This window comes from Arachis stenosperma, chromosome 10 (genome assembly GCF_014773155.1).
Source record: "Arachis stenosperma cultivar V10309 chromosome 10, arast.V10309.gnm1.PFL2, whole genome shotgun sequence".
In the NCBI taxonomy this organism is placed as follows: Eukaryota; Viridiplantae; Streptophyta; class Magnoliopsida; order Fabales; family Fabaceae; genus Arachis; species Arachis stenosperma.
Window position 1 is genome coordinate 45,445,397 of NC_080386.1, and position 23,271 is coordinate 45,468,667.

Consider the following 23,271-nt stretch of genomic DNA (forward strand, 5'->3'; position numbering starts at 1 on the left):
GGTCACCTTGTAAATCTTAGTCAGGCAGACTCAAATGGGTATAGATGATGAATAAAACATAAAGATAAAGATAGAGATACTTATGTATATCATTGGTGAGAACTTCAGATAAGCATATGAAGATACTTTCCCTTCCGTCTCTCTGCTTTCCTACTGTCTTCATCCAATCCTTCTTACTCCTTTCCATGGCAAGCTTATGCAAGGGTTTCACCGTTGTCAGTGGCTACCTCCCATCCTCTCATTGGAAATGTTCAACGCACCCTGTCACGGCACGGCTATCCATCTGTCGGTTCTCAATCAGGCCGGAATAGAATCCAGTGATTCTTTTGCGTCTGTCACTAACGCCCCGCCTTCAGGAGTTTGAAGCACGTCACAGTCATTCAATCATTGAATCCTACTCAGAATACCACAGACAAAGTTAGGCCTTCCGGATTCTCTTGAATGCCACCATCAGTTCTTGCCTATACCACGAAGACTCTGATCTCACGGAATGGCTGGCTCGTTTGTCAGGCGAGCACTCAGTTGTCAGGCGATGAACCATGCATCGTGTATCAGGAATCCAAGAGATAAACACTAGAGCCTCGTATGCTTGTAGAACAAGAGTGGTTGTCAGTCACTTTGTTCATGAGTGAGAATGATGATGAGTGTCACGGATCATCACATTCATCAAGTTGAAGAACAAGTGATATCTTGGACAAAGAACAAGCGGAATTGAATAGAAGAACAATAGTAATTGCATTAATACTCGAGGTACAGCAGAGCTCCACACCTTAATCTATGGTGTGTAGAAACTCCACCGTTGAAAATACATAAGAACAAGGTCTAGGAATGGCCGAATGGCCAGCCTCCCAAAGATGGTTCAATCATAAAAACATGATCAAAAGCTTCTAAGATTGAAAGATTCAAAAATACAATAGTAAAAGGTCCTACTTATAGGGAACTAGTAGCCTAGGGTGTACAGAGATGAGTAAATGACATAAAAATCCACTTCCGGGCCCACTTGGTGTGTGCTTGGGCTGAGCAATGAAGCATTTTCGTGTAGAGACTCTTCTTGGAGTTAAACGCCAGCTTTTGTGCCAGTTTGGGCGTTTAACTCCCATTTAGGTGCCAGTTCCGGCGTTTAACGCTGGAAATCCTGAGGGTGACTTTGAACGCCGGTTTGGGCCATCAAATCTTGGGCAAAGTATGGACTATCATATATTGCTGGAAAGCCCAGGATGTCTACTTTCCAACGCCGTTGAGAGCGCGCCAATTGGGCTTCTGTAGCTCCAGAAAATCCACTTTGAGTGCAGGGAGGTCAGAATCCAACAGCATCTGCAGTCCTTTTCAGTCTCTGAATCAGATTTTTGCTCAAGTCCCTCAATTTCAGCCAGAAAATACCTGAAATCACAGAAAAACACACAAACTCATAGTAAAGTCCAGAAAAGTGAATTTTAACTAAAAACTAATAAAAATATACTAAAAACTCAACTAAATATACTAAAAACATACTAAAAACAATGCCAAAAAGCGTACAAATTATCCGCTCATCAGAAGGCCAGCTCTATTGCCTTGGATGCTTCTTTGAAGTTGGCTGAGGACATGGCACTAAAGCACAAAGATAGCTATGTCTCGACTTATAGGGAGTTGGTGCATCTCCGTGATGACTTGGAAACTGCTCGGACTGATTATGCCGAGCTCCAGCGTCACCTTGTGGGAAGCGTGACTGCCGCTTGTGGGAATCTAATGGAGCAGTTCCGGATTGCCGCCCCTGATGCCGATTTGACTCTCGTTAGTCTTGATAATGTAGTAAAGGATGGCATAATTGTCCCGGATGATCCTGATGATGATGTTGAGCCACCTCCTGCACCTCCTCTGAAAGCTTCTACCATGCCAGTTCCTTCAGCCCCCTCGACCGTAGTTGAGCCAGATTCTGACTGTTAGATCTTGAATCGAGGCGACGGGACAGTGGATGCGGTGCCTCTCCAGACTCGTTCTTCTTCACCTCCCATTGATGTTGCTACTGGGAAGCCTTTGGACTCTCTTTGATTATTCTTGATAAATTTGTGCATAGCCCGGTCTGTGGGCGTTTTGAACTTTTTGTAAATGGTGTTTTGTTTGACTGTTGACACTTTCTTGGGTTGCTCGTTTAGCAACTTTTGTTTTGAAAAACAAAGTATTTCTCGGGCTTCCGGAGCTGGTCTTTGATGGCCTCTGGAGTTTATTGTCGTAACTCGGTAGTTTCTATATTATGTCTGTTTGCACTTGTCTTGGCGCCTTCGTAAGTTTCTATCTGACATGATTAACTTGATCCTTTGGCCTGACGTTGCTCTCATCGATCGTAATAAGCCCTTTTTTTCAGGGATTACCTTTGTGGTTTTGTGTCTTGGGCCGACTTTGTCATGTCGCACTTTTGGTCGAGTTACTTGATAATCCTCTTTTTGGACCTTGTTCAGGTCTCTTTCAGAGATTTATCTTTGTAGCTTTTATCTGCCCAGGCCGACTTTGTTATGTCGGGCCTTGTCGAGTTACTTGATAATCCTCTTTCTTGGACCTTGTTCAGGTCTCTTTCAGGGATTATCTTCGTAACTTTATCTTTTCGGGCCGACTTTGTCACGTCGGGCTCTGTCGAGTTACTTGATAATCCTCTTTCTTGGACCTTGTTCAGGTCTCTTTCAGGGATTATCTTCGTAACTTTATCTTTTCGGGCCGACTTTGTTACGTCGGGCTCTGTCGAGTTACTTGATAATCCTCTTTCTTGGACCTTGTTCAGGTCTCTTTCAGGGATTATCTTTTGTAACCTTTTGTAGGAGTCCGACTTCGTCACGTCGGGCTCTTTGAAGTTATAGTAATCCTCTTTTATAAGGTTGGCCAGACCTCTTTCCAGGGCTTTACTTATAACTTGGTTTGTTGGAGCTGGCCGATTTTAGGTGTCGGCCAGCCTTTAAGCTATTTTATAGCAATCCATTTTATTAGGACCTCGTCAATGGATCACTTTCTATAGCTTCTTGTATTATTCTATTTTCATCTTTGCCGATTTTGTAGAATTTTGGGTTTTAACCCTCGTTTTTATCGTGATCGCACAGTGAATTTGGTTATCACTTTCTGTCGATCTGTAGCTTTATAATCAGGTGATGATTGTTTTTGGAATAATACGGCTTGAACGTTTGTAGAAAATCTGAAAAAATTTTATTAAGAGAAATGCAAATATATACACGTGGGGGTTAGTTTGTAGGTCTTGGGCCTGGCACCTCGTTAAAAAACCTTTTCAGGAAAAAGAGTGTGCCTTGTCCCAAGGTCCCCTATCCTCCCTAACTATAGTACCTTCTCAAGTTACAGGCATGCCATGACCTTGGCAGCTCTCGCCCGTCGAGTTCGGAAAGCCTGTAGTAGCCATTCCCTAGCACTTCTATGACTCGGTAGGGTCCTTTCCAATTTTGCAGCCAGTTTTCCTTCTCCAAGTCGAGTTGTTCCAATGTCATTTCGGATTAGAATGAGGTCATTCTTTATGAAGGTCCACTGTATTACTTTTTGATTGTATCTGGAAGCCATTCGTCGTTTCAATGCTTCTTCCTTTATCCGAGCTCTTTCTCAGACTTCTGGGAGTAATTCGAGCTCTTCCCTTTGAAGTTGGGGATTGGCTTCTTCATTATAGTAGATCACTCTAGGGGATCTTTCTTCAACCTCTACTGGGATCATAGCCTCCATTTCGTAAGCTAATCGGAAAGATGATTCCCTTGTTGTGGAAAGTGGGGTCGTTCGATATGCCCATAGGACTTGTGGGAGCTCCTCAGCCTAGGCTCCCTTTGCATCCTGTAATCTCTGTTTTATCCCTGCTAATATAACTTTGTTAGCAGCTTCGGCTTGCCCATTGGCTTGGGGATGCTCAACAGAGGTGAATTGTTGTTTTATATTCAGGTCGGCCGCTAGTTTTCTGAAGCCTGCGTCTGTGAACTGGGTACCATTGTCTGTAGTGATGGAGTATGAAACTCCGAACCTTGTGACGATATTTCGATACAGGAATTTTTGACTTCTTTGAGCTGTGGCATTGGCTAGGGGTTCTGCCTCGATCCATTTTGTGAAGTAGTCTATTCCTACTATGAGGAATTTGACCTGTCCGGATCCTTGGGGAAAGGGTCTGAGGAGATCGAGTCCCCATTTTGCGAATGGCCACGGTGAGGTTACGCTGATGAGTTCCTCGGGCGGAGCGGTGTGGAAGTTGGCATGCTTCTAACATGGCGAACATGTCCTTACGAAGTCTGTGGCTTCTTTTTGTAGGGTTGGCCAATAGAATCCAGCCCGTAGTACTTTTTTGGCGAATGCTTGTGCTCCGAGGTGATTGCCACAAATGCCATTGTGTACTTCTTCTAAGATGTCCTTAGTATTGTAAGTCGGCATGCATTTTAGCAATGGTGTTGAAATCCCTCTTTTGTATAAAGTGTTATTTATGATGGTATAGTATTGTGCTTCCCGTTTTAACTTCTTTGCCTCTTTCTCATTTGTAGGGAGGGCCTCTGTTGTGAGGTAATTAATTGTGGGGGTTATCCATCCCTGATCGCGACCTGTTATGGCTAGGAACTTTTCTTCTTCCGAGATTGATGGCTTCTGTAGAATTTCTTGGATAAGGCTTCTATTGTTACCTCCTGGTTTGGTGCTGGCTAGTTTTGAGAGTGCATCGGCCCGGGCATTCTGTTCTCGGGGTATGTGTCGAATCTCATATTCTCCGAGTTGTCCAAGCTGTTCCCTGGTTTTGTCCAGGTACTTTTTCATAGTGGGATCCTTGGCTTGGTAGCTGCCTGTTATTTGTGAAGTGACTACCTGTGAATCGCTGAAGATGATAAGTTTTTGGGCTCTGACCTCCCTAGCCATCTTCAAACCTGCTAGTAGTGCCTCATATTCCGCTTGATTATTCGAGGCAGGGAACCCAAATTTGAGGGAGAGTTTGATCTGGGTCCCTTGGTCGCTTTCGATTATTATGCCTGCACCACTTTCCGTTTTATTTGAGGATCCGTCCACGTATAGATTCCATTTTGTGGGGACTTCCGGTGTGTCCGTAAATTCCATAATGAAGTCGGCCAGGTATTGAGATTTGATTACCGTCCGAGCTTCATATTGAAGGTCGAATTTGGACAGCTCGATTGCCCATTGCAAGATTCTTCCTGTCAAGTCTGTTTTCTATAAAATTCCTTTTATGGTCTGGTTAGTTCAAACTTTAATGGTGTGAGACTGGAAATATGGGCGAAGTCGGCGAGATGTTATTATGAGAGCGTAAGCAAATTTTTCTATCATCTGGTAGTTCAGCTCGGATCCCTGCAATGCTTTGCTGATAAAGTATATGGGTTGTTGTTTACTGTTGTCCTCTCGGACCAGTGCTGAAACTATTGCCCGATTTCCCACCGCGAGGTACAAGATGAGTGGTTCCCCCTTCCGAGGCCAACTTAATATGGGTGGTTGTCCCAGAAACTTTTTAAAGTCTTGGAAGGCTTGCTCGCATTCGACTGTCCATTCAAATTCCTTTCCCTTCCTTAGAGTGGCGTAGAAGGGGAGAGATCTTATTGCGGATCCCTCCAGGAATCTGGACAAGGCTGCCAGCCACCCGTTGAGTTGTTGCACCTCTTTGATACAAGTCGGGCTTTACATGTCAAGTACGGCCCTGCACTTGTCCGGGTTTGCTTCGATTCCTCTCTGTGTGATCATAAAACCCAAGAATTTACCGGCTTCTACTGCGAAGGTACATTTTGTGGGATTGAGTCGCATGCCGTGTTGTCTTATGGTGTCGAATACTTGTGTCAGGTCGGATAGTAACATCTCTTCATTTTGCATCTTCACTAGCATGTCGTCTACATAGACCTCCATGATTTTTTCGATGTGATTCAAAAAAACTTTGTTCATTAATCTTTGGTAAGTGGCTCCCGCATTTTTGAGACCGAAAGGCATAACAATGTAACAGTAATTTGCCTTTGGGGTTAAGAAAGAAGCTTTTTCTTGGTCGGGTGGGTACATTGGGATTTGGTTATATCCTGAGTATGCATCCATAAAGGAGAGGTATTTGTATCCGGAGGAGGCATCTACCAGTGCGTCGATGTTTGGGAGCGGATAAGGATCTTTTGGGCAAGCTTTGTTGAGATCGGTATAGTCGGTGCACATTCTCCACTTCCCATTTGACTTTTTTACCAAAACGACATTAGCAAGCTATAGCGGGTATTTGACTTCTCTTATGAAGCCTGCCTCCAGTAGAGCTCGTATTTGTTCTTCCACCGCTTGAGAGCATTCTGGTCCTAGCTTTCTGTGCCTTTGTTGTACCGGCCGAGATCCTGGGTAGACTGCTAGCTTATGGCACATTAGTTTGGGATCTATACCTGGCATGTCTGAGGCCTTCCACGCAAAGAAGTCGGCATTATCGTGTAGGAATTGTATGAGTGATTCTCTTGTGTCCCCTTTTAGGAGTGTGCCGAAGTTGGTTATTTGGTCCGGGGTGTTTCCGATCTGGATTTTCTCTATTTCTCCTTCAGGTTGTGGGCGAAGCTCCTCCCGCTTCCGAGCTCCACCAAGCTCGATTGTGTGGAATTCTTTACCTCTGCCTCTAAGGTTTAGACTTTCGTTGTAACAGCAGCGCGCCATTTTCTAGTCTGCCTTTACTGTGGCTATTCCTTCTGCGGTTGGGAATTTCATGCATAGATGCGGAGTCGAGACTATTGCGCCGAGTTGATTTAACGTTGTCCGACCTATTAGAGCATTGTAGGCTGAGCTTACGTCAACGACGATGTAATCTATTTTGAGTGTTCTTGACTGACTTCTCTTTCCAAAAGTTGTGTGGAGCGAAATGTATCCCATTGGTTGAACCGGGGTATCTCCTAACCCGAACAGGCTGTCCGGATATGCTCTAAGTTCCTTTTCTTCCAAGCCGAGTTTGTCGAAGGCGGTTTTGAATGAGATATCGGCAGAGCTTCCCTGGTCTATCAGTGTGCGATGGAGATTTGCGTTTGCCAGTATGATTATGATGACCATGGGATCGTCATGTCCTGATGTGATGCCGAATGTGTCTTCTTTGGTAAAAGTGATCGCCGGGATGTCGGGTGCTTCCTTCCTTTCTGCGACGTGATATATGTCTTTGAGATGTCTTTTGCGGGATGACTTGGAGATTCCTCCTCCGGCGAATCCGCCGTGTATCATGTGGACGTGTCTTTCTGGTGTCCAGGATGATCGCATAGTAGGTCCGACATCTTCTGCTCTTCTTCTTTTCCTTTGTTCATCTTCGTGGGTGGCCAGGTATAAATCTAACCTTCCTTCTCGTACGAGCTTTTCTATGACATTTTTTAAATCAAAACACTCATTGGAGGAGTGTTCGCAGATCCGATGATATTCACAGTATTCAGCCCGGTTTCCTCCTCCTTTTTTGCCTTTGAGTGGTCGAGCTGGTGGTATTTTTTCTGTGTTGCAAACTTCTCTCTAGACATCCACAAGAGACACCCAAAGAGGGGTGTAATTGTGGTACCTTTTGATTTTTTCTCCATGTCGATCTTCCTTTTTTTTGGAATCTTTGTCTTTATCCTGAGGGGTGAACCCTGGTTTTGAAGTCTCTCCTAATCGGGAGTTTTCCTCCATGTTGATGTATTTTTCTGCTCGCTCCTGCACCTCGTTCAGAGATGTGGGATACTTCTTTGATATGGATTGACTGAAAGGCCCTTTTCGCAGACCGTTAATGAGACCCATGATGGCAGCTTCTGTTGGAAGGTTTTGTATATCCATGCATGTTTTGTTGAATCTCTCCATGTAGTTTCGCAGGGTTTTCCGCTCCCCTTGTCTGATTCCTAGTAAGCTCGGAGCATGTTTTGCTTTGTCCTTTTGGATGGAGAATCTGGCCAGGAATTTTTAGCCAAGTTGTCGAAACTTGAGATGGACCTAGGAGGGAGGTTGTCGAACCATTTAATTGCTATTTTTGTTAAAGTGGTTGGAAAGGCTTTGCAACGAACTGCATCTGAAGCATCGGTGATGTACATTCTACTTCTGAAGTTGCTAAGATGATGGCTGGGATCCGTTGTGCCGTCGTACAAGGTCATGTCTTGGAGTTTGAAGTCTTTTGGGATTCTTGTTTTCATGATCTCCCTGGTGAATGGATCTTGTTCCTTTCGGGTGCTATCTTCGGGGGTGGGATGGTTGGCTTTGGTCTTGACATCGGCCTCAAGTTTTAGGAGTTTGCTCTCCAATTCCCGGCGTCGTCTTATTTCTCTTTGTAGATCCTTTTCGGCCTCTCGTTGACGTAGAGCGTCTTCCTCGAGTTGCTTTAACCGACTTTGGAATGCCTCCAGGGCTCCCTCGTTTGGGGAGTTTTTATCATTGACTTGAGGAGTATCCTTTGGTGTTGTGCCCACATTTTTGTGTGGCGTTCTTTCTTCTAGATCTGAGGTGTGATCGTTGTCATGGTCGTCCGCCATGGTAATGGGATGACTTCCAGGTTCCCCGGCAATGGCGCCAATGTTCCGGGGGTTACCTGAAACTAGAGGTCGATCTCGGACGAGATTTTTTATACTGATCGGAGCTGCTGAGTCCGATCTTACGGGGGTGTTTGGAGTCACGGTGTCCGACATGTGAGACTTGGTGATAATGCTGATCCTTCATCCCCAGAGGATGGGGGGTACCTGCAAGGGACTCCGATGCTTAAGTTAGCAAGGGTTTTAAGCAGGTATTGAGTAGTATCAGAGTATGAGTTATACCTGGGTGCTCTAGTGTATTTATAATGGCGTAGAGTGACCTTCCCAGATAAGATAAGTTAGTTTTCTTATCTTATCTTTATCTTTGAGCGAGGTCATCTTATCTTTGAGGGAATCGCCTTTATCTCTATAGGCTTGGACCGCCCTTGGATTTGGGTCGTGTTCCTCTGCTTGGGCCCTTTTATTGGGCTTTCCTGTGACTTGGCCGAGCTCTTTAAGAAGAGGCCAGGTTTTCCTAGCCTGAAGAGGTCGGTCGCTTTGTCTGTAGAACATCCCGGGTCGGACAGATCGACCCAGGGTATGAACATATGCGGTTACTATCCATGACCGAATTTCCTCCTTTCAGTGGCAATTTCTTGAGCAAGACCCCATGGAGATTAATGAATCCATGGTGAGAAAATTTTATGGATATCTTCTGAGTTAGGAAGCGGAGACGGTATTCCTCCGGGGGAAGTAGTTAGATTCTTCCACTCAGGCTTTTGAAGCCCTTCTGCAGCTTTCTCACATCCTGCCCAGCTGAGATGCCTATCTGAAATTAAAGGCAGATGTGATTAAGGGCATGATCCTTTTAGATCTGATTTTGAAGAAGATTGGTCGTTCAGAGGCTCGTTGGGAGTATAATGCAGGAGAAAAAGCTGCCCCCATCAGCATTGCATGCTCTGATCTCACTTCCGAGGCATGGATATGACAGCAAATAGTGGCTGATTATCTGTTACCTAGCACCTATGCCACTCATATCTGTATCTGAGTTGTTGTTCTTATTTGGGCTATTCTGAAGGGTAAGAAGATAGCTATCTTGCCTTTGATTCACGAGTCGATGTGCAAGGTGAACCAAAACATTCTCTTCCCATCACTGGTTATGAGATTTGCCACAGCAGCCGGAGTGGAGAGGAGGCTGGATGATGTTATGTTCAGGATCCCGAGTGGCCACTGATTTCTCCCATTTGGAGAGTGGCAAGAGCCGGCCAAAAAGACAAGCAAAAAGAGAAAGACATCAGAGCCATCATCTTCATCCAGACCACCACCATTATCAACTCTTACATCTTCTACCCGGCCTCTGTATGAGATAGTCCAGGAGCTCTTACAGGAAGTCCGCTGCAATGAGTGCTACAATGTGTGACGTTTCCAGTGGTTGGCGGAAAAGCTTGAAAGAGGAGACCCTGACCCGGTCCATGTAGATTCACCCGAACCGGCAGTGGAGGAGGAGGACACTGAGGATAGAGTGCCTGAGCCTAGCTTGGATTTGATCGTGTATCAGCAGCCAGAGCTCCTGCAGCCACCAGCTGAAGGTGGCGATACTTAGAGCCTTTTCCCCCTAATTATCATCCAAGCACGGAGAACCGTGTACCACTTAAGTGTGGGAAAGGATTCGTGACTTTTGGGGTATAAATTTCTTGTTCCGAACACTTTGCACTCTATTTTGTTTCTTAGTTATATGTTTTTATGGATATTTGTTAGTACTGTTGACTTTTACACTGCACACTCTTATTTTAGTTGGTTGTACATATCTTAGTTTATTTCTAGTTTCATTTCTAGTCATTACATTTTCACTTTACTTGGTATATATGCTATGGATAGTACTTGTGATTGGATGTTGTGAATGGTAGATAGTATCTAGTTCTTGTTTTTCCTAGATGTTCATGATGATTTTTGGACTAGTGGAAATTAGAAAAAAGAGCTAGAAATTTTGAATTGCATCTAACACATCATACATATATATATATATATATATATAGAAAATAATTTTGGTGAAAACAACAAAAATTTTCAAGAATTCTCTTTTATGGTGTTCCATTAATTTGATTAAAAAAATTGCTTGTAAACTTGCTTGAATTATTTTGTAGAACATAGAAAAGAGCTTGAACAAGTAACCAAGTGAGAATTTGAGTTTTTAATGTGTTGTTGCATATTTTTAACCACAATAGTTATTCTTGTGTGTGCTATGCTCCTTCTATGATTGTGATCTTGAATTTGCTTAATTCTTTATGTCCAATGTTTGATGTTTGAATGCATCTAGAATGATTGAGGCCATTTTTGAAATTAAAGCTCACTAACCCATATAGCCACAACCTTGTATCTACCATTGTTAACCACCTTTGAGCCTTTTTAATTCCTCTTTATTCTAATTTTTAGCACACCACAAATCCTAAGCGGAAAATCATGGATGACCTTGAATTGCATCTTTGATTAGCTTAGGTTGAGGTGTGTGTGTCATTTAAGCATGGGAGAATTGTGGGAAACATTGATAGTGAATAAAAGTTCATTTTGGATATTCATTGAAAAATTTTGAAAAATAGGTACACATTCATATGTCAATTGCTTTAACCATATGCATTTGTCTTAGAGAAGAAAAAGAAATAGAAAAAAAATGTAATGAAAAAAAAAACAAAAAGGAAACAAAGATTGCCTTAAAGAAAAAAATGAATAAAGAATACATATGTGATTGAATGAGAACCAATGCATGAATGTGTGTAAAAAGAAAGTAGTGAGTAGTTAGAATGTATTTTAATGATTAGGTTGATATAAGTTGGGTGGGACACTTAAGCTAATTAAATATGCAATCTATAAGTCCACTTGACCATATTCATCCTACCTTAACTCTAACTCTATTACAACCCTCTAATAGCCTCATGATATTTGTTTTCATGCATCAAATACTTATTGATTGTTAGATGAAGAACAAATTCTAGAAAGCATGATTAGAGGAGACATGAGTGAATCAATCCTAAACACTAAGCGATAAGAGTGTATACACATCCAGTGAGAGGTTCGATTGCTCAATTCTATGTCTCCACCTCTTATTTTCTATTTTCTTGCAAGTTGCTTCATTTATTTTGAAACTTGAATTAATTCTTTGGATTGTGATTGCATTGCAATATTTCTTTGTTTAACCCTAATTGTCTATATTGGAATTTTGGTTGTTTGTTTTACCAAATCAATAAGAAATTATTATAATAGATAGAAATATATAGCATCCATTAGTATACTTGCATGCATATAAAAAATTTCATTCAATAAGTTGTTTCCCTTTGATCCTTCTCCTTGTTTGTGATTAGGATGAGGACATGCTATGTTTAAGTGCGGGAGAATTGATGAGTCCAGATTTGATGATAAATTTTGGCTTAAACTGAGTGGATTTCATCACATAAACTCAAACTTATTCTCTTAAATAACATACTTTTGTGATTTCTTTCTAAATTATACCTAATTATGAAAATATGCTTTTTTGTACCTTAATTAATCAATTTAATTCCACTTTTATTCTATTTGATGCTGTGATATATTTGGTTGAGTGATTTTAGGTCCACTAGGCAATGATGGCAATGTAGAAGTGGAAGGAAGCATCCAAAACGGGAAATTTCATGAAGAAAAGAAATTAGAATAAAACATTGCTGTATGCGTACGCATAACTTCCTGTGCGTATGCACAAGGGAACAATAAGCTAGTGTGTATATATAAGTCCTGATGCGTGACTCACTTAAAAAGTCACGTGGCTTGCAATTTTCGGGGTCTTTTGGCCTAATTTTGGAAGTCCTAAAGCTAAATTAGAAGCTGTATCAAAGGAGCAACATTCCATAACGAAGGAAGGCATTATTACATACAACATATACAACATTATTAGGAGTAGGAGTAGGTTTTAGAGTAGTTTTCTCTTAGAAATTTTCTCTTAGATTTAATTAGGGCTTTTAATAGAATTGCTCATTTACAATTTTGATCTTGGATTATAGCTTGCTCCTATTGTAAGTTATATTTACTTCTCTCTTTAATTACACTACATTTACTCTCACTTTCTTATAATAAAAGATATTTTGTTAGTTTGTCTACTTTTGATTTCTTGAGTCTTTTATTGATGAGTTTGATGTTTTATGATTTATATATGTTTGATTGAGTTTCTATTGTTGATTTTGTTCATAGATTGAATATAGTTTTCATTATCTTTTGTAATTTGATATGTTTTGCTTTTATGCCCACCAAGTGTTTGTGAAAATGTCAATTATGAATATTGATTCTGGGTTGTTAGTTGCACTTGTTTCCATTAACGCTAGCTTTTTACTAAGTTAATTAGTAAGTTAGGATTTGTGGATTAAGGCCAATTATGCTCACTTGACTTACTCCTCGATGTTAGGGGGTTAACGAAGTGGGACTAACTCATTGTAGTTGCCATAGTTGTGGTTATGATAAAGATGGGATTCCTTAATTCTCATTACCAAGTCAAGGTTTTTTTTGCATTGAGTCACATTTTCACTAGTTGTTGCTTGTTGTTACCTTTTAGTTCTTACTATTTCCTTGTTTTAGTTATTTACTTCCTATTCCCTTTACCTCTCGTTCTATGCTTGGAACACCCCCAATTTCACAACCAAAAGTGTGCACACCTAATTGTTAGTCTAAGGAAAGATGACCCGGGATTTAAAACTCCCGGTTTTTATTAGTTAGCATTGTGACAAACAAGTTAAACTTTGATTGGGAGGATTGATCGTCGGTATAGGCTATGCTTGCAATGAAGAGATTCTTACTTTGAGAAATTTCTAGACTGGCATGAATCCTCTCGCCATCGCATACGAAGAATCCTCCTTTGGACATAATTTTTTTTCTTTTTTTCGTACTATTTTTTCGAAGAGTACTTTCCTTCTTTCTTGGTTGAGAAACTCTTCCCCTTGTCTCTCCCACTTTTAGTAGAACTAGGCTTGGAAAAATACTTAGGTTTAGAGTCTCCCAGATGATACTCGGTGAGAAAATTAGCCACCACAATGGCTTCATCGACATCCTTAATATTCTTTCTTTATAATTCTTGCTTTGCAAAAGGTTAGAGCCCATTAATGAAGAAGAATAATGCATCCTCTGATGCTAAGTTGGAGATTTGATGTGTGAGAGTAGTGAACTCCTATACGTAGTCACTAATCGTACTCTTGTGCTTCAACTCCCTCAACTTCTTCCTTGCTTCATAGATCACATTCTTAGGGAAGAATTGCCTTTTCAACTCTCTTTTAATATCTTTTTATGTGGCTATGTTACAAGTACCATTTTCCTTGTCTACGCACTTTCTCCTCCACCATAAAGTAGCATTATTAGAAAGATAGAGAGTTGTAGTGCATACCTTTATTGCTTCTACCACCCCTTCGCCTTCGAAGAATCTCTCGATTTGCCATACGAACTTCTTCACCTCTTGAGTGTCCCTCATCCCCTTAAACTCGTTTGGCTTTGGGAGATCAATTTTTGTCATCTCCCTTATAATGGTTGGTCGAGATTTTGCCTTCTCAAACCAAACTCGAATTTTCTCAAATAGCTTCAAGAAATTCTTAATATTCTCTTTGGTTTGGAGCATGCTTTCTTTGAAAGTATGTAGTTCTTCCAATACGTGAGTCTTGAAAGCATGTCGTGCTCTATCCTTTGGAAGCGCTCATCCATAGAGGATAGAACATTCTCCAACATAGACACTCTCTCTTTTAAGAAGTTAGAGTTCTTACCTCTAGGCTCACTTGAGGAGCGCACCTTCTTGCTTCCCCGTTAAGAAGAAATAGCATCCTTTTCCCTTTGAGACTCAATATGCTCCATGGTTACACTAGAAGTCATACTCACAAACCACTTGTACTCCCTCTCAAACCTTGCTCAGATGTCAAGTTGTCATTGCATTGGACATACTCTAACTCTACCTTGCTGACATTTGAACTTACTTAACCTCTTAAACTAAGACCAAGTCAGCCTAACCCTCAATATTTAGCAAGAAAGCTAAAAACACAAGAGAACACAAGAGAAAGAAAGTTTTGGTAGAAAGAACACTTTATTACTCAAGTGTTTGTTACAAATGACTCACACAGCCAAACTCTAACTCTCACCCCTATTTATAGTCATCCACCTCTTCAATGGATGTTTAGGATTAAATCTAATCAACGGTCCAGATTGATCATCCAGAACCTTCACTACAAATATCTATCCTACTATATTTCTCTAAATACTTCTAGATTATTCCATACTACTCTTCATACTTTTATATACATCCACATTCTTCTAGATTACTCTATGACTTTTCAGAGTCTTCTAGAACCTTCTAGGGTATTCTAGGACTTTTTAGGACATTTTAAAATATTTTAGAACCATTTAATAAAGTATTCTCAAATTCTCTAAAAAACTATATAAACACCGTTAAATTTAACCTTCTAAAATTTACTGTGACATAATTCTCATATTGGTGGTATGTTAGAGTTCAATTTTACACATCAACAATATTACCTTTCAGTCAAAAACTGTGTTTTTGTTTTATACTTCTTATTCTCCTTCTTCATTTACTGCTTCCTGTTTCTTTTTTTTTTTGTTAGACAAGAAACTGTTCTAATTTCTCTATAGACGGGAATACTTATTTTTTATTAAATTTACTTATAATGTTAATTTGTTATATTTAATTACATCATTAACGCATTTATCGTTTAACATCCTGATGGAGGCAATGTTATCAAATCTGGTTCAATTCAACGATTCAATTGTGTTAAAAAAAAGTTTTGTAATTTCTATATTGGATAAAAATTTATAATTAGAAATTTATTAATTATTATTTTTAGAAAAAAAATAGTACATATGTCTGTAATATATATATACACTAACCAAAATAGTTAAAAAAACCTAAATAAAAGGTTTAATATAGTAGCTCAATTATGAATTTTAAAATAACAAAAATTTAATAAAGTTCTAAGGACCAATAGAAGTATTTAAACTTAAAAAAGTCTAAAAGTAGAGTTGCATGGGTTCAAAGTTCAAACTTGTGACATTAAGGTGGCAAACCTTACGCCAAGCAAGGAAACCATGGAGATAAAAATGCTTTTGAGTTATTGTCATATATTTTATGAGGTAATGTCCAATTTGGTCCCTGAAATTTCTAACTCGCTTCAGATTAGTCATCCACTTTTTAAAATGACCAAATAAGTCCTCCACTCTCAGAATCGTGAATCCCCGTTGGTCCAAAAGTTAAGCGATATTTTAACGGTGCTGAGGTGTACAGTTAAGTGCCAAGTTGGCACTTAACTGTACGCTAATGTGGACACACGATGAGTTAAACTCAAATTGGTGTCCCAAATTTGATTAAAATACCCAAATTGATCCATTCACACTTATAAAACCCTAACCCCCCCAAATGTTCATCTTCATCGTTTTGATATGTTCTTCATCTACTCTTCTGCGTTGTTCGCCGTTTCCTCTCTAAAACTCTTTTATTTGCTCGTTCTGCATGACCCATAATTAACTCTCTCATTCACTAAACTGAAACTATACTTTACTGTGAGTAGTTTTTCTCCTTACTAGTGCTTGATGAAGAACATGTTAGTGTGTTGCTACAAGCTACGATTCTTTTTGCTTGCTCAAAACATTCACTCTGCAATCTTTTTAACATCAAAAACTAAATTATAAATAAAAAATTAAATATTATAGTACAAGGTGACTTCTAAATCTAAAAATGATAGTAAATACCAATATAAAATATGATAATTAGTTTGTTTAAAAAATATTTTCAGATGAAAAAAGTAATGTTATTTCATTAACAATATGTTATTACACAAGCAGCAAGTACTTTCATTAGCAAAATAACTTACCTCCACCACCATTCAAGGTCTTCCATAAATAATTGAATTTATGTCAGGTCAATATTAACCAATGCAATTATGACAATGGCAGCGATAAATGTGATGAACAAAATGCTAGAAAGAGTGTATATTTTATAGTCCTACATACTAGCATTTTCTGATATAACTACAGGACAATTGCACTAAATGACACAAAATCGCCAATAAACATTTGAAATGGTGTTCTCCTATATCAAGCAAGTTGCTGAATCTTCTTAGGATATCTATTTGTAGAAGAAGGGTTTTAAAACTCAATTCTAAAGCTGTATCCAATACTCCATCAAACACGAGCAAGGGGATAGCAAGGACTATGAATATAACAAGAATCACAATAATGGAGCAAAATGGGAGAGCAGTTGTGGCACCATAAAATATTGCAATAATGTCATATATTTTATATATATTAATTAATGAGATAAAGTTTAATTCATATAAATTTTTAACTGAATTTACACAAACGGATCAACTCACTAACTAAATAGTAATTTAGTAATTTATTATTTTAACCAAATTAATTGTTGGTTTGACTTTGATAATATAATTATTAAGGGTGGTAGGTAGGATAGTCCGTATTGTCTCATCTATTGAGACATTCCCAAATTTCTATCCCATCTTATCTAATAAACATAATCATCAACTAAGTATTTTAAAACAAAATAATGAAACCAACAATGTCTAAAGCAAAACAATCATTATTCAAAATATATAATTAAATATTGTCCAAGTTTTTAATCAGTCAAGCATAGTCTAAAATATAACTTAAAGTAAAATGAACAAAACATTCCAAATACAAGCACAAAAGTAACATTTGAAACTCAATTATTATCTTAAAGGCAAAATCCCACCGAGCAAGCCTGTCCACCCCACCGAAACCCGTCAAAACCTGTGGATTAGGTGATGCGGGTTAGGCAGACTTTTTATTATATAGGTATCAAATTTTTAGTTCGAATCACCTTTTTAGCGAGTTACGTAAGACTCCGGAGACTTTTAGGCGGACTTTTTTTATTATATAGGTATCAAGTTATTTACGATTTATTATGTTTACTCAAGAATATATTTTCAGAGACTTTTATATTAATTGGGCAATTTTTGTATTCAAAATTTAAAGCTTTAGTGATGAGCGGATAATTTATACGCTTTTTGGCATTGTTTTTAGTATGTTTTTAGTTTGTTTTAGTTAGTTTTTATCATATTTTTATTAGTTTTTAGTTAAAATTCACTTTTCTGGACTTTACTATGAGTTTGTGTGTTTTTCTGTGATTTCAGGTATTTTCTGGCTGAAATTGAGGAACCTGAGCAAAAATCTGATTCAGAGGCTGAAAATGACTACAGATGCTGTTGGATTCTGACCTCCCTGCACTCGAAGTAGATTTTCTGGAGCTACAAAAGTCCAATTGGCGGGCTCTCAACTGCGTTGGAAAGTAGACATCTTGGGCTTTCTAGCAATTCATACTTTGCTTGAGATTTGATGGCCCAAACCGGCGTTCCAAATCAGCTCAAAACTGTCCGGCGTTAAACGCCGGAACTGGCACAAGAATGGGAGTTAAACGCCCAAACTGGCACAAAAGCTGGCGTTTAACTCCAAGAAAAGTCTCTACACATGAAAGCTTCAATGCTCAGCCCAAGCACACACCAAGTGGGCCCAGAAGTGGATTTTTATGTCATTTACTCATTTCTATAAACCCTAGGCTACTAGTTCTCTACAAATAGGACCTTTTGCTATTGTATTTGAATCTTGAGATCTTTGAATCTTTTGATCACATTTTGGGGGCGGGCCTCACGGCCATGCCTAGACCTTGTTCTTATGTATTTTCAACGGTGGAGTTTCTACACACCATAGATTAAGGTGTGGAGCTCTGTTGTACCTCGAGTATCAATGCAATTACTATTGTTCTTCTATTCAATTCAGCTTAGTCTTGTTCTAAGATATTCACTCGCACCCAAGAACATGATGAATGTGATGATTATGTGACACTCATCATCATTCTCACTTATGAACGCGTGCCTGACAACCACCTCTGTTCTACAAGCAAACAAGGCTTGAATGTTTATCTCTTGGATTCCTTAATCAGAATCTTCGTGGTATAAGCTAGAATTGATGGCGGCATTCAAGAGAGTCCGGAAGGTCTAAACCTTGTCTGTGGTATTTTGAGTAGGATTCAAGGATTGAATGACTGTGACGAGCTTCAAACTCCTAAAGGCTGGGCGTTAGTGACAGACGCAAAAGAATCACTGGATTCTATTCCAACCTGATTGAGAACCGACAGATGATTAGCCGTACTGTGACAGAGCACGTTGAACATTTTCACTGAGAGGACGGAACTGTAGCCATTGACAATGGTGATGCTCAACATACAGCTTGCCATGGAAAGGAGTAAGAAGGATTGGATGAAGACAGTAGGAAAGCAGAGAGACGGAAGGGACAAAGCATCTCCATACGCTTATCTGAAATTCTCACCAATGAATTACATAAGTATCTCTATCCTTATTTTATGTTTTATTCATAAATCATCCATAACCATTTGAATCTGCCTGACTGAGATTTACAAGACGACCATAGCTTGCTTCATACCAACAATCTCCGTGGGATCGACCCTTACTCGCATAAGGTTTATTACTTGGACGACCCAGTGCACTTGCTGGTTAGTTGTGCGAAGTTGTGATAAAGAGTTGAAATTGCAATTGAGCGTACCATGTTGATAGCGCCATTGATGATCACAATTTCGTGCACCAAGTTTTTGGCGCCGTTGCAGGGGAATTAAATGTCCTAACTACAGTTTCGCATTTGTTCCCTGCAATAACAGTGCCAAGTTTTGATCCGGCAATAACACCAAGTTTTTGGCGCCGTTGCCGGGGATTGTTTGAGTTTGGACAACTGACGGTTCATCTTGTTGCTTAGATTAGGAATTCTCATTAAGAATTTTGATATCCTTATTTTCTTTCAATTTTCGAAAAAAAAATCCAAAAAAATTACAAAATCATAAAAAACCAAAAATATTGTATATTTCTTATTGAGTCTAGTGTCTCATTTTAAGTTTGGTGTCAATTGCATGTTTCTATTCTTCTTGCATTTTTTTCGAATTCATTCATGTGTCTTAATTGATCTTCAAGTTGTTCTTGATGATTTCCTTGTTCTGATCTTTAAATTCTCTTGTCTTGAGTGTTTTGTTGTTTCTCATATGCATTCTCATTTTGTTAGTGTCAATAGTATACAAACTTCTAAGTTTGGTGTCTTGCATGCATTGTTTATTTGATCTTAGTTTCATTTTGATTATTCCTCATTATTAAAAAACCAAAAAAAAATTTTTAATTTGTGTATTTTCAAGTCAATAATACAGAGAATTGAAGATTCAGAACATACAGCAGAGGAATTACACAAAAAAAGGCTGGGCGTTCAAAACGCCCAGTGAGGAAGGAAAACTGGCGTTTAAACGCCAGCCAGGGTGCCTGGCTGGGCGTTTAACGCCCAAAAGGGCTGAGTTTTGGGCGTTAAACGCCAGAATGTATACCATTCTGGGCGTTTAACGCCAGGATGGCACAAGAGGGAAGATTTTTGTTTTTAACTCAAATTTTTTTATTTTTTTCAAGTTTTCAAAATGTTTTCAAAATCAAATCTTTTTCAAATCATATATTTTCAATCATATATTTTCAAAATCAATTTCTTTCTTTTTCAAAGATACTTGCTAACAATTAATGATTTGATTCAACATTTCAAGTATGTTGCCTTTTCTGTTGAGAAAGGTTTAATGTTTGAATCATATCTTTCCTTGTTAGCCAAGTCATTAATTTTCAAAATCAAATCTTTTTAAATTGTTTTTCAAATCATATCTTCTCAATCACATCTTTTTAAAACCATAACTTTTCAATCATATCTTCTTAATCACATCTTTTTCAAAATAGTTTTCAATCATATCTTTTTGATTTCTAATTTCAAAATCTTTTTCAAAAATCACTTAATTTTTTTTCCAATCTTAGTTTTCGTAAATCAATTACTTTTTTTTTTATTAATTCACTCTAATTTTCGAAAATTTCTTCCCCTCTTCTCACATCCTTCTATTTATGGACTAACACTCCTCCTCAATGCACAATTCAAACTCCATCTTTCTTGATAAGTTCGAATTCTTCTACCTCTTCCTTCTATTCCTCTGACACCTCAAGGAATCTCTATACTATGACATAGAGGATTCCATATTTTCTTATTTTTTTCTCTTTCATATGAGCAGGAGCAAAGACAAAAGCATTCTTATTGAGGCTGACCCTGAACCTGAAAAGACCTTGAAGCGAAAGCTAAGAGAAGCTAAGGCACAACTCTTTGTAGAGGACCTAACAGAAATCTTCAAAGAAGAAGAACCCATGGCAGCCGAAAACAACAACAATGCCAACAATACAAACTTCTATGGGAGAAGCATCTCTATCCCTGGCATTGGAGCAAACAACTTTGAGCTTAAGCCTCAATTAGTTTCTCTAATGTAACAGAATTGCAAGTTTCATGAACTTCCATTGGAAGATCCTCATCAGTTTTTAGCTGAATTCTTGCAAATCTGTGACACTGTCAAGACTAATGGGGTTGACCCTGAGGTCTACAGACATATGCTATTCCTTTTTGCTGTAAGAGACAGAGCTAGGATATGGTAGGACTCACAACCTAAAGAAAGCCTGAACTCTTGGGAAAAGCTAGTCAATGCCTTCTTGGCAAAGCTCTTTCCACCTCAAAAATTGAGTAAGCTTAGAGTGGAAGTCCAAACCTTCAGACAGAAGGAAGGTGAATCCCTCTATGAAGCTTGGGAAAGATACAAACAATTAATCAGAAAGTGTCCTTCTGACATGCTTTCTGAATGGAGCGTCATATGTATCTTTTATGATGGTCTGTCTGAACTGTCCAAGATGTCATTGGATAGCTCTACTGGAGGATCTCTTCAACTGAAGAAGACACCTACAGAAGCTCAAGAACTCGTTAAAATGGTTGTAAATAACCAATTCATGTACACTTTTGAAAGGAATCCTATGAACAATGGGACGAATCAGAAGAAAGGAGTTCTTGAGATTGATACTCTGAATGCCATATTGGCTCAGAACAAAATATTGACTCAGCAAGTCAATATGATCTCTCAAAGTCTATCTGGAATGCAAGCTGCACCAGGCAGTACTAAGGATGCTTCATCTGAAGAAGAAACTTATGATCCTGAGAACCCTTCAATGGAAGAGGTGAATTACATGGGAGAACCCTATGGAAACACCTATAATCCTTCATAGAGAAATCATCCAAATTTCTCATGGAAGGATCAACAGAGACCTCAACAAGGTTTCAACAACAATAATGGTGGAAGAAACAGGATTAGCAATGGCAAGCCTTTTCCATCATCTTCTCAGCAACAGACAGAGAATTCTAAGCAGAGCCACTCTGACTTAGCAACCATGGTCTCTGATCTAATCAAAACCACTCAAAGTTTCATGACTGAAACAAGGTCCTCCATTAGGAATTTGGAGGCACAAGTGGGACAGCTGAGCAAGAAAATTATTGAACTCCCCCTAGTACTCTTCCAAGCAATACAGAAGAGAATCCAAAAGGAGAATGCAAGGCCATTAACATGACCCACATGGCCGAACTTGGAGAGGAGGAAGAGGCAATGATCGCCACTGAGGAAGACCTCAATGTACGTCCACTGTCCTCCAATGAGTTCCCTAATGAGGAACCATGGGAATCTGAGGCTCATAATGAGACCATAGAGATTCCATTGGATTTACTTCTGCCATTCATGAGCTCTGATGAGTATTCTTTCTCTGAAGAGGATGAAGATGTCACTGAAGAGCAAGTTGCCAAGTACCTTGGAGCAATCATGAAGCTAAATGACAAGTTATTTGGTAATGAGACTTGGGAGAACGAACCTCCTTTGCTCACCAAAGAACTGGATGACTTGACTCGGCAGAGATTACCTCAAAAGAGATAGGATCCTGGGAAGTTTTCAATACCTTGTACCATAGGCACCATGACCTTTGAGAAGGCTCTGTGTGACCTAGGGTCAAGCATAAACCTCATGTCTCTCTCTGTAATGGAGAAGCTAGGGATCTTTGAGGTGCAAGCTGCAAGAATCTCACTAAAGATGGCAGATAATTCAAGAAAACAAGCTTATGGACTTGTAGAGGATGTTTTAGTGAAAGTTGAAGACCATTACATCCCTGCTGATTTCATAGTCCTAGAGACTGGGAAGTGCATGGATGAATCCATCATCCTTGGCAGACCCTTCCTAGCCATAGCAAAGGCTGTGATTGATGTTGACAGAGGAGAATTGATCGTTCAAGTTAATGAAGAATCCCTTGTGTTTAAGGCTCAAGGATATCCCTCTGTTACCATGGAGAGGAAGCATGAAGAGCTTCTCTCAAAACAGAGTCAAACAGAGACCCCACAGTCAAACTCTAAGTTTGGTGTTGGGAGGCCACAACCAACTTCTAAGTTTGGTGTTGAACCCCCACATTCAAACTCTAAGTTTGGTGTTGGAAGGTTCCAACATTGCTTTGAGTATCTGTGAGGTTCCATGCGAGCCCATTGTCAAGCTACTGACATTAAAGAAGCGCTTGTTGGGAGGCAACCCAATGTTATATTTATCTATTTTCCTTTGTTATTTTATGTTTTCTGTAGGTTGATGATCATGGAAAGTCACAAAATCAATTGAAAAAGCAAAAACAGAATGAAAAATAGAAAGAAAAACAGCACACCCTGGAGAAAAACCTTGCTGGCGTTTAAACGCCAGTAAGGGCAGCAAATGGGCGTTTAACGCCCAGTCTGGCACCATTCTGGGCATCTAACGCCAGAAAGGGGCACCAGACTGGCGTTAAACGCCAGGAAAGGGCAAGAAGCTGGCGTTAAATGCTAGAAATGGGCACCAGCCCAGCGTTTAACGCCAGAATTGGCATAAGGAGCATTTTTGCTCGTCACTTGGTACAGGGATGAATTTTTCTTGACACCTCAGGATCTG

General features: G+C 39.4%; 1 non-coding gene across 1 annotated transcript; it reads right to left on the reverse strand.

The window, feature by feature from the left end:
• Positions 1-21,019: 21,019 nt before the first annotated feature.
• LOC130958618 (small nucleolar RNA R71) lies at positions 21,020-21,127 on the reverse strand. Its single transcript, XR_009077731.1, has one exon. It is a non-coding gene; the product is annotated as a small nucleolar RNA R71 (small nucleolar RNA).
• Positions 21,128-23,271: the final 2,144 nt, after the last annotated feature.